Source organism: Gracilinanus agilis, chromosome 3 (genome assembly GCF_016433145.1).
Source record: "Gracilinanus agilis isolate LMUSP501 chromosome 3, AgileGrace, whole genome shotgun sequence".
Lineage (NCBI taxonomy): Eukaryota > Metazoa > Chordata > Mammalia > Didelphimorphia > Didelphidae > Gracilinanus > Gracilinanus agilis.
The window spans coordinates 109,764,567-109,781,969 of record NC_058132.1 but is presented as its reverse complement, the minus strand read 5'-3'; the positions used below and the strand labels follow the sequence as shown (position 1 = coordinate 109,781,969).

General features: G+C 35.9%; 1 non-coding gene across 1 annotated transcript; it reads left to right on the top strand.

Annotated features, from left to right (window-relative positions):
- Window positions 1-207: 207 nt before the first annotated feature.
- Window positions 208-314, top strand: LOC123243334. Its single transcript, XR_006505882.1, has one exon. It is a non-coding gene; the product is annotated as a U6 spliceosomal RNA (small nuclear RNA).
- Window positions 315-17,403: the final 17,089 nt, after the last annotated feature.

Below are 17,403 nucleotides of genomic sequence, written 5' to 3'. Positions count from 1 at the left end.
CATTTTGAGGGATAGCATTTGTGTTTTTTATCAACATTTCAAGAATCATAAAACCATGAACTCTGGGATTTTAAGTTATGAAAATTTTGCTCTGTTAGCTATCACGATCTATCTCACACTTGAGAGGGTAAATTGTCTCTTTCACCCTCATATATGCTCTGCTTTTTCCAATTTCCCTGGATTTATTTATTCATGAAACCTTATTTTGTGCTTGCTTTGGCAGAACATATACTAAAATTGGAATGATACAGAGAATATTAGCATGGCCTCTGCACAAGGATGACTTGTAAATTCATGTAGTGTTCCATATTTTTATTTATTTAAGTATATGATTTGGAGTTTTTGTTTTATAAGATTATTCACTTACAGGGGGCAGCTGGGTGGCTTAGTGTATTGAGAGCCAGGCCTAGAGATAGGAGGTTCCAGGTTCAAATCTGGCCTCAGACACTTCATAGCTGTGTAACCCTGGGCAAGTCACTTAACCCCCATTGCCTAGCCCTTTCTGCTCTTCTGCCTTAGAACCAATTCACAGTATCAACTCTAAGATGGAAGATAAGGTTTAAAAAAAAGATTACTCACTTATGAAAATGAATAATATGGAAATAATGTTTTGCGTGATAATATATGTACAGCTGAGACTGAGTCTCTTTTCAACTCCAGGAGGGAGGAAGGAAGAAGGAGGGAGACATAATGAATCATATAAATTTGAAAAACTTATATGGGTATTTATTAAAATAAAATAAAGGTAAAAATAAAAATAAAAACAAATAAAAATAAAAATAAAAAAAAACATTATTTTATCACACAAAATCCATTGCAGTGAAACCTTCCAAGAAAATCAATAAATTCCTTTATCCTTTGCCTATGGCCTTGAGGATGTTTAGTACAATTTTTTTTTCCTGGCAAAGTTTACAGAGTGGATTGCACTAGGGGAGGCTCTAGATGCAAAAAGACTAGATGAGAGATTATTATAATTTTCCAGGCAGATGATGATAAAGACATGGACTAAGGTGGTAGAAATGGCCGTTGTTTATTGCTGACTCAACTTTTTAAAGGCTATTACTTGCATGCATCTAGTCAGCCAGGGCAAAGGCAATGACTTCCAATTTTAGGAGGATCAATACAAAGAAGAGAGTCTCTACTAACTGCTCTGTTTTATTTATTTTTCTATTGTTCTTTTCCTCAGTGTAAATATTATAACATAGTCCTTATTTTATTATGTAGCTAATAGTAAATTAATACCACTTAGAAATTTTTGCTCAGGAGTTACAGTTTCTAATTTTACCACTAGGAGATATGAAAAACAAAGCTATTAATTGTTTTGACTTGAATTGTTTTAAAGAAAAGGTTACGTTTTTTTTTTTTTTTTTGAGTTCTGGGTACACATCATCAGTAAATCAACCTAAGTCATTTATATAAAAATAAATTTACCTCTGAAGCTGATAGAAGAGATTTGAGATGCCATTTGTTTGGAGAATCCTGGTTAAAAGGAAACACTGAGCCAAGATGATCCATAAGATAATCAGGCATTTGTTCCAAAGCCTGTAGGAAAAATGAAAGGCAGTTTTGGAAAAAAACCCAAACACTTTAGTCTTGGATTCACAACCTCTAAAGTCTGCTACTTACCATTGAGATCCTGCTCCTTATTATGTGATGATAGCAAAACTACCATGTCATTTCCTTGTCTCTGGGTCTGAGTTTCTTCCTTTGTAAAATCAAAAGATTTAGATTAGACATCTAAAGTCACTTTCACCTCTCAATCCAATGATCCTATTTTTTTTTTCACTTTTCTGAACCTCAATTTTCTCATCAATCAATTAATCCCCAAACAAGGTTTAAGAACTTACTATGTACCAAACACTGAGCTAGGTTAGGCTATTCGATGCGAAAAAGAAAATAATCCTTTCCCACCCCATCCTCTAGCATCTTATGCTCAATCAATAATGTCAACAATACAAAATATGTACAATGCTGCAGGGGATTTGGCAAAATTGGGACACTAATGCATTGCTGGAGGAGTTGTGAATTGATCCAACCATTCTGGATGGCATTTTGGAATTATGCCCAAAGAACTTAAAAAGAATGTATGTGTTTTGATACAGCAATACCACTATTAGGTCTGTCTTCCAAAGAAAATTTTTAAATGGAGATAGACCTGTTTGTACAAAAATATTTATAACTAGTCTTTTTGTGGTGGCAAAATACTGGAAAATGAGGGGATGTCCTCAACTGGGGAATGGCTGAATAAATTGTGGTATATTATGATGATGGAATACTACTGTGCTATAAGGAATGATGAACCAGTTGATTTCAGAAAAAATTGTTAAGACTTACATGAACTGATGCAGAATGAAGTAAGCAGAACCAGGAGAACATTATTTATAGTAAATGAAACATTGTGGGATGATCCAATGTAATAGACTTTGCTACTAACAGCAACACCATGATCCAGGACAATACTGAGGGACTTATGAAAAAGAATGCTATCCATCTCTAAAGAAAAAAAAAATACTGTTGGAATGGAAATGCAGAGGGAAACGTAGTTTATCATTTGTTTATTTGGGTATATGATTTGGGGTTTTGGTCTTAGATAACTCTCACAAAAATGAAAAATATAGAAATAGGTTTTGAGGTATAAAACACGTATAACCCACTGGAATTGCTTGCCAGTTCCTTCAGGGGGAAGGGAAGAGGGGAGGGAAACAACATAAATAATGTAACCTTGGAAAACTTATGTGTAAATTTGTCACCAGAATAAAATAAAGGAAAAAATTAAAATAAATGTACAAGGTGAATACAAGGCAATTGGGGGATCAGGAGAGGGATATTTGGGGTAAGTCAAAATGAAGAGAAGTCTTAAGTAGGAATATGCATTTAAACTGACTTCCAAAGGAAGCTCAAGATTCCTGAGATTTGGAAGTGAGGAAGGAATGTATGTATCCTATGTAAAAACATAGATCTCAAAAATGTAATATCATTTCTGAAGACCAAAAATAAAGCCAGTTTGAAGATTTGGATTCTATAAACTAAAGTCTCTAGAAGGGACCTCAAAAAACAAAACAAAACAAAAACACAATCTGCCTCATGGCCCCAATCCCTCTCATTTAACAGAGGAGGAAAAAATTTCTAAAATAGTGAAACGATTTACCCAAGGTCACTTAGAATGTGGCCAAGCCAGGACTTAAAGACCACATCCTCCCTCCCAACTTTCATTCCTTTATATGTCTATTTTGTGTACAATGCTGTGTAAGATCTCCAGAGAGAATCAATATGGGTCCTGGAAAAGAACTGTTCTGCCCCAAAGAGTTTTATTTTTTTTCAATTGCACTTTGTTTCTGAATTCATTTCACCAGAAATTATAGCTTCCGAATTTAGATTATAGTAAATAAATCACAGTCTTTGGGAAATGATTTAATTCAAATCTTCCAAATTCAGTAAATGTCTATAAGGCCTCTACTATACAGGTACATAGTAGATTCTCGATGTGCATCTAGCACTATACTAGAAATTATGCAAAGAGCCCAGAGACTTTATAACTCATATGACAGAAGTACAACACAAAAGAAAGTATGATACAAAGGAGCAAAGAACAGGTCAAGGAAGATACTGTGAGAAATTTCAGCCAGTGATGACTCAGAAAAGGTAGAGAAAGAAAAATAAGGGAAGAGTGGAAGAAGAAATCAGCAGTTGAACTGATTCTTAAAAAGAAATATGCAGGATTTTAATAGATGTACTTGGGAGGAGAGTAATCCATTCCATTCTAGGAGAATGAGATGAGCAAATGTATAGTGTCTAGAACAGGGGTCAGCAATGTATGGCTCTCAAGCCATATCTGGCTCTTTTGAGGGCCAGATATGGCTCTTTCTGCAGGAGCCATAAAGTCCATTTTTTTTTTTTTTAGGCGCTGTTACAGGAGTGCTCACTGTGAGCACTGTATGGCTCTCATGAAATTACATTTTAAAAAATGTGGCGTATATGGCTCTCACGGCCAAAAAGGTTGCCAACCCCTGGACTAGAGAGTGATCGTGGAAATGAACTCTGTGTGTGTGTGTGTGTGTGTGTGTGTGTGTTGTAAGATTAAGAAATATGACAATTGACAAATTCACAGAAGAGGATATTTTTTCTTATATTAAAAGTGAACTGATTTTTATAGTTATACAATGATTTCAGAGAGTTAAACAGTTGCCATCTAGTGGGAAAAGATGATAACACAGCGTAACATCACCTGAAAACAAACTGTAATAATTAAGATGGGATCTTGTTCAACTCCTACTATGAGTTGATTCCATCTGTTTGGAGGCTCCCTCCTTTGAGGCAGATGGAAACACCTCCAGGCCTTAGTATATATATTTTTTTCAAATTACTGAGACTAAAGGAAAATTCATCAGACAGTAGTTCCAACTGTGATAGCAAGCATTTCTGTACTTAGGTAGATGCATTCTTAAGTGATGAGCATGTGAATTATTGCTTCTAGGCAGTTGGAGTACCAGATAGAGAACTGTGCCTGGAGTCAGGAAGATATGAGTTCAAATCCAGCCTCAGACACTTATTAGCCACATAAGTCTGGGCAAGTTTCTTAACCTTTGTTTTAGTCTTGTCCACTCTAAAAGAGGATAATAATAACACCTATCATAAAGAGTTGTTTCAAGGACTAAATGAGATAATATTAGCAAAGCACTTAGTATAGCACATGGCACTATAGAAATGCTTGGTACCATCCCCTTTCTTCACCTGCTTCCAAAGTCTTTGCTGCTTGCTAGTCCCTGCCAGTGTTTTCTCTTTCCTGGTATCACCTTTGAGACTCCAGTGATCTCGATGGTGTGTCTTCATAGTACAGTGAGAAATTAGAGGAAGATAAGATTATGGTTTGATAATTTTGGGGAGCTTAGTATTATAATGAACACTATGTATAATCATTCTGATCCCAGACATTAAGGCAGATTTATGAGGAAATATGTACTACAAAATGAGATCTCAATATTTAAAGGTGTAAAGAATCTTAGATATCATGATCCTCATTCCTTCTCCCCGGTATTTTTTTTAAACCCTTACCTTCTATCTTAGAATTGCTACTGTGTATTGGTTCTAAGACAGAAGAGTGGTAAGGGCTAGGCAATGGGGGTTAAGTGACTTTCCCAGGGACACACAGCTGGGAAGTGTCTGAGTCCACATTTGAACCAGGGATACCTCATCTCTAGGTCTGGCTCTCAATCCACAGAGCCACCCAGTTGCCCCCTCCCCAGATAAGAAGATAAGAGGCCCAAAGTAGTAAAGTGAATTGTTCAATTTCACAAAAATGGTGATTAGCATAACCAGGTTTCCAACTCCAGATTCCAAAGGCCAAGCCTAAAATTTACTCCAGGAGAACATCCTTTCCACACTTTTTATTAGCTTGGGAAACAAGAAGCATTGGGAATCAGAACTGCACAGGCTTTTTATACTGACCCATCACAACTGGTTTTATGAGTGGTTCTTCAGTGGCTGATTTTATATAGGGCTTTGGGGGTTGCAAAGTACTTTGAATACTTGAGCTTCACACTAACCTTGTAAAGTATTACAATATTATCTCCACTTTACAGATGAGGATCTGAGGATCAGAGATCATAAATGAAATATCCATGGATCTATAGGTAGTAAAGATCAAAGACAGAAGTCACTCTCAAGGTCTCTCAATCTTGTATATTCCTATAAATGCAGCAGAACACAAAAAAGATGATTATATGAAATTGTATCTGTGCTACCTTCTTAAAAAAGAATAAATTTCATGTATGCTTTCATAAAAGTCATTCTGGTTTATGCTTCTTCCTGAACTTTATTCTACTTTCTTCAATGCATTTTAAAATACACAATGGCCATTTGTGGGGCTATCTCTATTACTAATCACTCACCTGAATTCAAAAAACAGAAAAAGAAAACTCTTCAAACTGAAGGCACCTGAAACGCCTACAATTCTGTGCAAGGCAGTCTATTGAGCTGGGGTTATAGAGATTTTAAAAAAGCAAACAAAAAATAGACATTATATTAATCTACACATACATACATATATGGTGTGTAAATATTTATGTTTATATGCATGTATGTAGCATGTAAGTAAATAGATGTGTATATATAAGTATATACACACATGCCTCACTTCATATTTATATGTATGTATATATATGCATATTTATATACATATATACATACACACAATTCATAGCTGGGTGGTCCTGGGCAAGTCATTTTATTCCTAGCCCTTGGCACTCTTCTATCTTAGAATTGACAGAAGGTAATTTTTGGAAAGGATTGCAAATTGAACCATGGTATTTAGTTCTGTGTTTTTTCCAAACTGACTTTGTAGATACTACTTACAGCTTCTGCCCCCTGACTTCCTACCCTCTTTGATGAGCTCAAATAAATTGCTGAGTGAAGGGACCACAGGTAAATGGGTAATGAGTTCCTGCTGGTGAGGTTCATGGAGGACAATTTGACCAAGGGAAAATAATAATAATAATAATAATGAATATGTAAATATAAAACATTTATATGAATTTTATATAAGATATTTTATGAAACAATATATACGAAATATAAATATAAACAATTAAAATATATTTCTTCATTTGACCCTTACAAAAACACTGTGTTGTGCTATTATTCCCCATTTTATGGGCGGTGAAACTGAGGCTAAGAGAGATTAAAAGACTTGTTTGGGATCAGAAAGCCAATAGGAGAAAGATTTTATAGGACCCAAAAGCATTACATGTAGAAGTGGTCTTAATGATCATCTAGCCTACTATACTCATTTTAAAAATAGAGAAACTGTGATTCAGAGAGAAGGCACCTACCCAAGGTCATACAACTAAAAAATGCAGAGCTGTGGTTTGAACCTAGGTCTACTGCATTTCTTGACTGTTAAGGCCTGTATATTTTTAAATATATCAATCTGGGTAAGCAACAATTTTACCTTTTTAAGATTAATTTTTTTAAAATGAGAATAATGGAGTAGATTTCTGAGAGCTCTTCCTATTTTTATATTCTCTGATTCATTCTAAGGGTTTCAGATTAGAAGGAAAGAAAGAAGGAAGGGTGGTGCTTAAACTTTGTAATTTGAGGGAAGGGGATGGTAAATGGCCCATTTGTCTTCCAGAATCTCTTATTCCTTCCCATTTCTGATTATGTCATTAAATGATACTCTCTGGCACACATGACATCTGAGGCTGGGGTCCCTGAAGGAGACCCAGGAGGTGTTTTATTGATTTTACAGATAGGAGTAGCATAGAGATCATACATTTTATCTCCCACATTTTACAGAAGAGGAAACTGAGGCTGAAAAATCCTGAAATAACTTACCCTAGGTCCCAGAGGGAGTATAGGATATCAGGCTCCAAAGTCATTATATCAGATGCAAAGAATCCATCATGGAGAAAATGGGATAGGGATTGGAACTATTGGAACTTATTGGAAATCATTTGAACTAATGATTTCACAAGTGAAGGAACTCCTTTGGTCAAAATATTTTAACACCTTGTCTGCAACTTAGATTCTTAGAAATTTGCCTTGAGCACTGATAAGTTAAGGGATTTTCCTAGGGTGACATAACCAGTGGATGGCTGAGATTGGACTTGGGTTCTAGTCTTTCTGGATGTGATGTCAGTTTTATATTTAGGAAGTTATACTATGCTTTCTTCATAAAATGTAGACTGGCATGAATAAATCCTGCCCTCAAACCATCATGCAGTGTGCATAATAAAGAATTTAGCAAATGCTTGTTGAATGAATCCATTTATTTATCCAACAGATATTTACTAAGTAACTTCTATGTTCATAGTTACATGGTTATACAGTGATTAATTTGATGTCATCCCTACCTTCAAAGAAGTTACAATTTATATTTCATTCTAAATATATCTAACCTTGTGTATGCATATATATGCATATATATATATATATACGTATGTGTGTGTTTGTGTGTTTGTGTGTTTGTGTGTTTGTGTGTGTGTGTGTGTGTGTGTGTGTGTGAGAGAGAGAGAGAGAGAGAGAGAGAGAGAGAGAGAGAGAGAGAGAGGTCCAAGACAGTCACTTCCTTCATGGACCTTTCAGAATATTGGCTAATATACCACTATATGAAATAACCCAATTAAAAAAAATCAAGCAAGTTGCTATTTTTCTAATGTACCATCTGCCCGAAAGGCTGGGACTATATTTTTGTTTATATGTTCAATAAGAGACCTATGACACTGTTGGTGTTCAGAGAATAAATAATAATCATAGGAATTCTCTGCATGTTTGTGTGTCAGCAGAATGCCCAAGGAAACTCATTCTATTTTGTATTGCTTTTCTTGCCATCTTCACCTCCAAGCCCTGGCATTTTCTTTATATCTGTGAATAGCCCCTGGAAAGTGAGTAGGAAAAGAGGTGAAAAATGCAATTCCTTTCTCTGTAAGTGATGTGAGGTTTTATTTATATGGTACCATAGCCTCCCTGAGGGGATGTAGTTAAACCCAGGGAGAATTCATTTTCTACCTTAATGAATTATTCATCAGCACACTGGACTGCAACTTACCTCTTTCAGATTATTCCCTCCCCCCAGCCCCCACACACAAAAGATTAGCTAGGTTTGAGTTTCAGCAGATGACTTGGGTGAGATGACTTTCTTCCCTCTATTTCTAGCATCCTGAACTTTTCTCTTTTTTTTCCTGAATTTCTCACTTCTCTTTGCCTAGACATGCCTTTTACATTTGTTTCTCATTTATTCCTTAGCTCTCTTCAGCAAAAACAAGTACAAGTTAGTATTATGCATTTAATAGATACATGATAAATATTTCCTAAATGTTTCCTTTAAGTGATGAAAAACTTTATTTCCAAGGAGCTATCCAATAGGTTATCTTGGGTGATAAGGAGTTCCTACTCACTAAAGGTTGAATAAGTTCTTGTTAGACATGTTGCAAAAATAATCTTGTTTAGGTATGAGTTGGACAAGATGGTCTTTGAGGTCCCTTCACATTTTGCAATTCTATAAGTACAAGGGCTTGTGACTCATTTTATCTTTGAATGCCCAGAATCTAGCACAGTACATATAATAGAGGATTAATCAGTGCTTATTGAATTGAACATTCATTTACCCAATAGGAAAAAATAGCAAAATAGGAAGCCAAAATTAGGCACAAAAATGATCAGCATGTGGTAATGTGATATTGCATCCACTTTTCATTTGAGACTAATAACAATCCTATTTTATATCTAGAGCAAGGAGTATTATCCCCATTTTACAGGTAAAGAGGCAGAAACTCAGAAATAATATAATTTTTGACATTAAAGTTTTTTGAATATTTGAATGCAACTATCATTCTAGTTTTAAGCTTCCACTTCTAAAATTTAATTCTTTAATTTCTTCAACTGATTGTTGAATTCCATGGTTTCTGGGACTCTTCCTATTCTATTTGCCTCTATTTCAACACATTCCAGTTTGCCATTGCCATTAAGGTATTTTACTGATGCCTTCTAAAAATAACTGTCAGCTCCCAAAGACTTTGTACCCCCACATCATTGAATCCTTACTTATTACAAAGCAAATCAACCTAAAAGTCATGTCAAATTAATTTTTTCTTGTTCCATATCTCTGATCTCTATTACCTCTCTGATGAGAAGTGAGAAACATGCTTTATTGGAAATCTACAGATATCATGATTTATAAGCATTCCAAATTGTACTTTTTTTTTTAAAACATTGTTAAGTTTATTGTTCTTCTGATTTTGCTCTGCATCAGTTCCTATCTTTCTTCCATGGTTTCTTGGAATTCATCATTTTCATCTTTTTCTTTCAGAATAAAATTCCATTGCATTTATATAACATATTTTGTCCAACCATTCCCCCAATAAATTGGTATAATGACTGAGATGGCTTAACACAGAAGAGGGAAAACTTCACATAAACAGAGGGGTGAGGTAGGGAAAAGGAGGTTTAATCTGCTTCCTAGCCTACCTACAAAAAACCCTGGTCAATTTCCCTACCATGGTCAGGGAGGTCTCTGACTACCTTTTTTCCTCCTCCTTTACCTCCTTTTCCCACCTAAACTTTCCCTTCTTAATCCTAGATAAAACCTACCTAACTTTCCCTAGGTAGGTTTTATCTAGGGTTAGGAAGGGAAAGTTTAGGAAAGCCAGGGAAAGTTAGATCTCTAGCAGCTAGGGAGGAAGTTTAGCTCTCCTCCTAGTTTGGGGGGTGGGGGTAAGCATCAAAACCTGTGCTTCTCTCCTCTTTTATTCTCCCTCTGACACTGCCCACAAAGGAAGTGTGATGTGTCAGAGGAAGTTGCAGAATAGAATCCTAGGAGATGGAGTCTCCCAGGGCTAAGGTCTACTTCAAAATGTACAGGGGAAGCTGAAGATCCAACTAATGTGAAAGCCCCAAACTCCACTGAGTAGAGAGTGACCAGCAGTGGATTTGAGAAGTTGTATTTAATGATGTCATGTCCCTTACTGAAAATATTATTCATTTGCCATGAATTGGATCTGGAATCAGGAAGATCTGCTTTCCAATTCTGCCTTAGATACTTACTATTCTGTGTGACTATGTACAAGTCATTTAACCTCTTTTATTCTCAGTTTTCTCCTCTTCAAAATGAGAATAATAATAACATCTATCTCCCATGTTTGTGGTAAATATAAAATGAAAAACAATTTTTAATTTACTTTTCAAACTTTCAAGTTTTATGTCAATTTCAATATCTATATCTATCTGGCTATCTATATTTGCTATTAATATCCTAAAGAAATACACACTGCATTCACGAAGGGCAAGAAACATGAATACTGTGAGAAGACAGAACCTTAGAATCACAGTTAGTGGTCAAAAGGAATTTGATTATGGACAAGAATCTGAGAAGATTCAGACAGAGAGATGGCAGAAGAATCAAGAAAAAAAGACCTGTTGTTATAGAAGCTAAGGAAGGAAATGTTATATATTACCCAAATCTTTTAAATGCAATTAGAATGATAAACCATATCACAAGAAGTTGAGAAATGGGTGAGATTGAAGAAATAGGGGCAAAATATAGAGCCTTTTCCAGGAGTTTGAATAAGAAAGGGAAAATACAACACTGGATGATTGTTTATGGAATGGACAGAGTATGGTGTAGAGTTTTAAGGATAGGGGAAGTCTGGTAGGAGAAAAAACTTTGGAGAGGGAGCTGTGAAAGATGAGACAAAATGATCAAGGGATCAAATTAAATTATTGGAAGAGTCTTGAGGAGATGGGATTAAGAACTGAACTAAAAAGTTTAGGCAAAGCAGAAGAATGTTCTGTAAGACCAGAACAAAGGCGGAGAATGGAAGAGGATTTGCAGTTGAGGAGCGGTAAGGGAGTTCATGATTGATAACTTCTCTTTTCTCTGTAAAGTGTAAATTTGTGTCTTCTGCAGAAAGAAAAGAAAGAAGAGCTGGAATAGGAGATCCAAAGAAAGAGGAGAAGAATTAGAATAGGTGATATGGAGAAAATGATGGGAATTTATTCATAGATTACCATACAACAAACTCCCAAGTCATTCTGCTCCCCTATCCAGTTGTTTTATCATTCTTTCTTCTTTTAAGATAATTTTCTCAGCAACCTTATTTAATCTGCCCCATAAAAACATAATTCCATTTCTCTCAACTTTTATTTGCTGCCTGTAGATAGAGCTAATTGGAATTAGATGACAGAAAATTTTGTAGTGGAACCAATCAGATTGGTCATATAGATTTCTCCATATTGATTCAGCAGTATTTGAGTGAGAATGGGAAAAGTAGATGATGGGGGTAATCCAATATTGGAGTTTTAGCAAGATGGGCCTAGTGCTTAGATAAGTGGGCAAGACATGGAAGGAAACAATATGAAATAAGATTGGAAATACGGGTGCAAAGCATTTTATGGAAAGCCTAGAATGCCAGGCTAAGGAGTTTCTGTAAACAGTTATACTAATAGACCATAAGAGTTTCTTATCTTGCAATTTCTCAAGTTTCAAATATGAAATCTAAAAATGCAGTGCTAGTCATTTCTGAAGTCCTGAATTCCTTTTTAAATTGATGTATTAGTCTTTATAACACATCCTTCTTGGATACTTGTTTTTTTCATGAAAGCAATCTGGGTAGCTGCTACATAAGGTGTCAGAGAAACTGAATAATGCTCTTTTAAATGGTGACTCAAATGTGCTCAGAAATTAATATTTTCAAATGGATCAAAAGCTATATAAGGAATCATCAGCAGGAGATGATGTTTATTAACATACAATGAGGTAATAAAAGTGCTTCAAGGAGAGAAATTGTGTTTACCCAACAATCACTACCATTAAAAACAAATAAAGTCCACCAAAACCCAAACCCACTGCAGGGGGATGAATAAGTGATACGAGGGTTTTTTTCCTGTTTTATTTTTTATCTTTTCTAACTTAGAGTATTTCTTAGTACGAAGGACAAAACATGATTTGCTCACACAATTTGGGTGCCAGCCAAGCATGGAATGGAATCATTTCTGGATATTATTCAAGGAACAGCCACTCAGATAATTATTTTCCAAGAGTTTCTTCTGGTTCAAGGAGAATCTAACATTTTTCTCATAAACTTTAACCCCATTTACCACAGCAGAAATTCATTCGCTCACCAAATATTATTTCAAGAAACATGTATTACATGCCCACTCGGGGACATTTACAATTTAGAAGAAATGAAGCTCAGCCTGCATAGAATTTGCAGTCTGATTTTGAAATGATACAAATGGAGATATATTACTATAGTAGAGAACACAATAAAACAAAATATAATGTAAAAATTTAGGGGCAAACTTATTTCTGACTGGGAGGAGAGAAGAGGAAAAAAACAGGTTTGACTTCAAGAGATGACATTTGACTTGTACATAAAAATGCATAATTATTGAAAATGCAGAGAGAAGAAGGGAATGCATTCCAGGTATAAGAAACAGTTCACACTGGAGGAATTCCTTGTGAATTGGAATGACCTCCAGGAATTGATGCCACGTGAAAGGAGCAGAACCAGGAGAACATTATACACAGAGACTGATACACTGTGGTACAAACCAATGTAATGAATTTCTCTACTAGCAGCAATGCAATGATCCAGGACAATTCTGAGGGACTTATGATAAAGAACACTATTCACATTCAGAGGAAGAACTGTGGGAATAGAAACATAGAAGAAAAACAACTGCTTTATCACATGGGTTGATGGAGATATGATTGGGAATATTGACACTAAACAATCAATCTAGTACAAATATAAATAATATGGAAATAGGTGTTGATCAATGACACATGTAAAACCCAATGGAATTGCACTATGGGAGTACAATTGCACCCCCTCAGCTATGGGAGGGATAGAAGGGAGTGGAGGGAAAGAACGTGAATCTTGTAACCATGGAAAAAGATTCTAAATGAATTAATTAAATAAAATTTTCAACAACAAAAAAAGAAAGTTCACAGAAAGAAGCCATTTTTTTGGTATAGGAGGATCATATCCAAGATCACCTAGTCCAACCATTATAAGAAGCATGAATCTTTCCCGCAATCTCAGTGATTCAACATCAACTTATTCATTTCAAACTTAAATAAGAGGGAACTCACTACTTCCTAAGTCTTAGTATATAGTTAAATGTAGAACAACTGGTTATTTGAAAGAAAAAAATTATTATAATGCTCTTAAAAAACAAAAAAGCTTATATTCCATCTTAGAATCATTGATTCTGTAGCAAGAGAGCCGTAAGAGCTAGGCAATGGAATTAAGTGCTTTGCTTGCCCAAAGTCATACACAGCTAGGAAGTGTCTGAGACTAGATCTAAATCCAGGACCTCCTATCTCTAGGCCTGGCTCTCAATCCACTGAGTCACCAGCTGGCCCATCCAGTACACTTTTAAGTTTATTATGTATGGTTGACATTTCTCCACTACATTTTAAAGCCTAGAATAAATAATAATAAACAATAAGTAAAACTATTATTTGTAGTATTTGACAAATTCTGAAATTTAAGTACTTATGCTGAAATTTTAACAATAGGAAAGGAGGTATACATTTGCTCTAGCACTTCCCTGACCCTGAGAAAACTTAATCTATTCTGGACAGCTCCAATTCCTATGTTGATCCGAATTCTATATTGAGCTAAAATCTGTCTTTTCTATAACTTCCATCACTGATCCTGTTTCTGCCCTTTGGACCAGGCAGAATAAGTCTATTCCCTTTCCCACATAGAGAAAATTCAAATATTTGGTGATAGTGACTGTGTCTCCATGATGTTTTCTCTTTCTAGGCTAAATATCCACAATTCCTTTAATTAGTTTTCCTATGACATGATTTAAGTCCTCTTGGCACCATGGGGCTCTCCTAAAATAACTGTAAAGTGCATAGCTTATCAATGTGCTGTCAAAAATGTATGTCCTTGATTCTGAATAGAATACACTAAAAGTAGTCGGACCAATACATCATATTCTGGTTTCATTGTGACCTTGAAGTGCACTGGAATTTGTGAAACACTGGTGATGTCTTATGTTCTTTCTGAAGGGATCTTTGTAACAACTCTCCTTGTTCTCTATTGGTTATGTAGTGATATCTATCACATTTGCAGTGTTTTCTATAGGCTGCTTTGGTTTTCCTTTATTATCACTTGAAGTTTCTTTTCTTTTTTTTTTTTTAAACCCTTACCTTCTGTTATAGAATCAATACTATATATTGGTTCCAAGGCCGAAGTGCAGTAAGGGCTAGACAATGGGGGTAAAGTGACTTGCCCAGGGTCATACATATAGGAAGTGTCTGAGGCTGCATTTGAACCCAGAGCCTCCCATCTCTAGGCTGACTCTCAATCCACCAAGCCTCTCAGCTCTCCCCTTGAAGTTTCTTTATGGTGAAGATCTTACTGAAGATAGTGAGTTTGAGGAAGACTTCATGGAGGGAATGGAAATTAGCCGAGGCCTGGAAGACTGAATTTGAAGTGAATAGGCCTTCTAGGCAGAGGGTAAGAGCATATATGGTAGTACTGAGATGGAGCTGAGCAAGGGATACTAGGCAATGGCAGAATAAAATCTAGCTGAAAGATGTTTGGATTTAAAAAAAATCTGTGATTTAATAGTTCATGGAATTTCCCATGAGAAATGTTCTCTACCATTATAAAGGGAGTTCTCTGACTCTCAGAGTCTTAGAGAAGTTAATGGGGTAGTGAGTAGTTAAATAACTTGCCTAGGATCAAATGGCCAGTATATATCAAGAGCAACACTTGAGTCCAGGACTCTGAGGATGGCTTTCTATCTCCTGTGCCAAATTGTTTCTTTTATTGCTAGATGATTTGGAGAGAGAAGTTTGGACCAGACCTCAGAGTCCACTGTTTATCAGGCAAAAGAAATAGGATTTAAAATATTCTATCTAAAAGTTGCATTTTGGGGGGACAGTAAATACAGTACTAGGACTGGACTCAGGAAGACTCATCTTCCTGATTTCAAATCTAGCCTCAGACACTTACTAGCTGTGTGACTCTAGACAAGTCACTTGCCTCCATTCCTCATCTGTAAAATGAGCTGGAGAAGGAAATGGAAAACCACTCCAGTTTCATTGCCAAGAAAAACCCAAATGGACTTGTAAAGATTTGGCATGATTGAAAAATGACTGAAAAACAACAAATAACAAAAGCTGCATTTTAAGGAAGCTATTCCAAGATGCTTCCCTTTTCAATACTAAAGCTTTTAGTTTGTCAAGGAGCCCAGTGCGTTATACAGTCAGGCTTAAAACTTAAAGGGAATAAGAAGAAATCTTCCTACAAAAGAGCATCACTGGCTGCTTTCATGTCTGTGGCTTCTCTGACTTTATTTTGTGCGATAGTTCTCAAGCTAATAAATGTTGAGCAAGCAAGGAATATGTATAAGACATTATGAATGGCAAACTGGGAAACAAAATCAATTCTATTCAGCAAGCAGTTTATTAAACATCTACTCTGTTTGGTCTCTTCCTCTTTTGAGGAAGGTGCTCTTATTATTTCCATTATATAGATGAGGAAATTGAGACCAAGCGTTTGCGACTATCCCAGAGGCAAATAGTAAATGTATGAGGCAACATTTGAACCATGTCTTTTTGATACCAAGTTCAGCTCTCTATCCACTTGTAATCTCCAAGTTTGAGAATGATGTCACCACCACTGACATTTACATAGGGCATTAAGGTTTGCAACAGTCAGTATCTTACTTAATCCTTACAACAGCCCTGTCTCAAGCTCAACTACTAAATTGATAAGAGAGAATTCAAACCTAGGTCTCTCTGGCATCAAATAGAGCATTCGTTCTTTATTTGGGAGCTCCTTGACATTAGATTATAATCGTTTTGAGTTCAGAGATTGTCTTTTGCTTCTTTTTTATCCCTAGTGCTTAACACAATACCTGGTGCCTAGTAGGCACTTAAGAAAAAACTTATTGAAGGACTGACTCTGTGGAGTCATGGTGGTGATATTAAATACACGTACAGAGATAAGCAAATATAAGGTAATGAGGAGAGAAAAACCACTGAGAATTCAGGTATAAACAACTAAGTTTATATAATGAAAGACAATGTGGCATAGTGCCTAGAAAATGGTGTCCACATCAGGAAGATCTAGATTCAAATCCTGCCTCTGAGGCATATTGACTGTGTGCTGCTGGGCAAATCACTTAACCTCTCAATGCTATAAGCAATCCTCTGTCTATAAATTATAGAGAAATTATTTCCCTGTGATGGAAGAGGGAATTTCCTCACTGGGAGAGGGAGGTTCACTAAAACCTCAGGTCCATTCTCTCTCTTTTTCATAAAATAACTCTTGGCGAAGTTCTTTCCCAGTAGTACTGGGTTATTTGTAGATTCTGCAGTATGCCTATCAGCTGATCGTCCTACTGTATTGGCATTACTAAAAGCATGACTACTATATAACATCTATTTAGTAATTGTGGCTGGCTATATTATGACTTTTCTTTTAAGTACCTGTACACTGGCTATCCATTGATAATCTGGGAGGGCAATCTTAACTTCTACCATTCAAAATATAAGATTAGCATGCCTGCAAAAGGCTGCAGAAGAGCCACTGATCATTATCACATTCCAATTAGAAGCAGAGATTAAGGAGCTGATTGTGTCTAAGAGAGTTTTGCCATTTGCCAAGTTGTATTTTTCTCTACTTAACTTGAAGGCAGCCATAGATTATCAGTAAACATGTAGTGCTTGATAATGAAGCTAATTTAGTAAATGGATGATAGGGACGTTTCTCTCTAAGGCTTGTTTTTTTTTTTTTTTTTTGTTCTGTTTTTTTGCTGGAATGGAGTTCTGAAAGAGCCTGAGACCTATGAGCTCATTTGAAAGAGCATGTAAGTAAAGCCCTGAATGCCTTTGAGGATGACTAACCTTTGTGATTTCATGACAAACCTGTGAGCCAA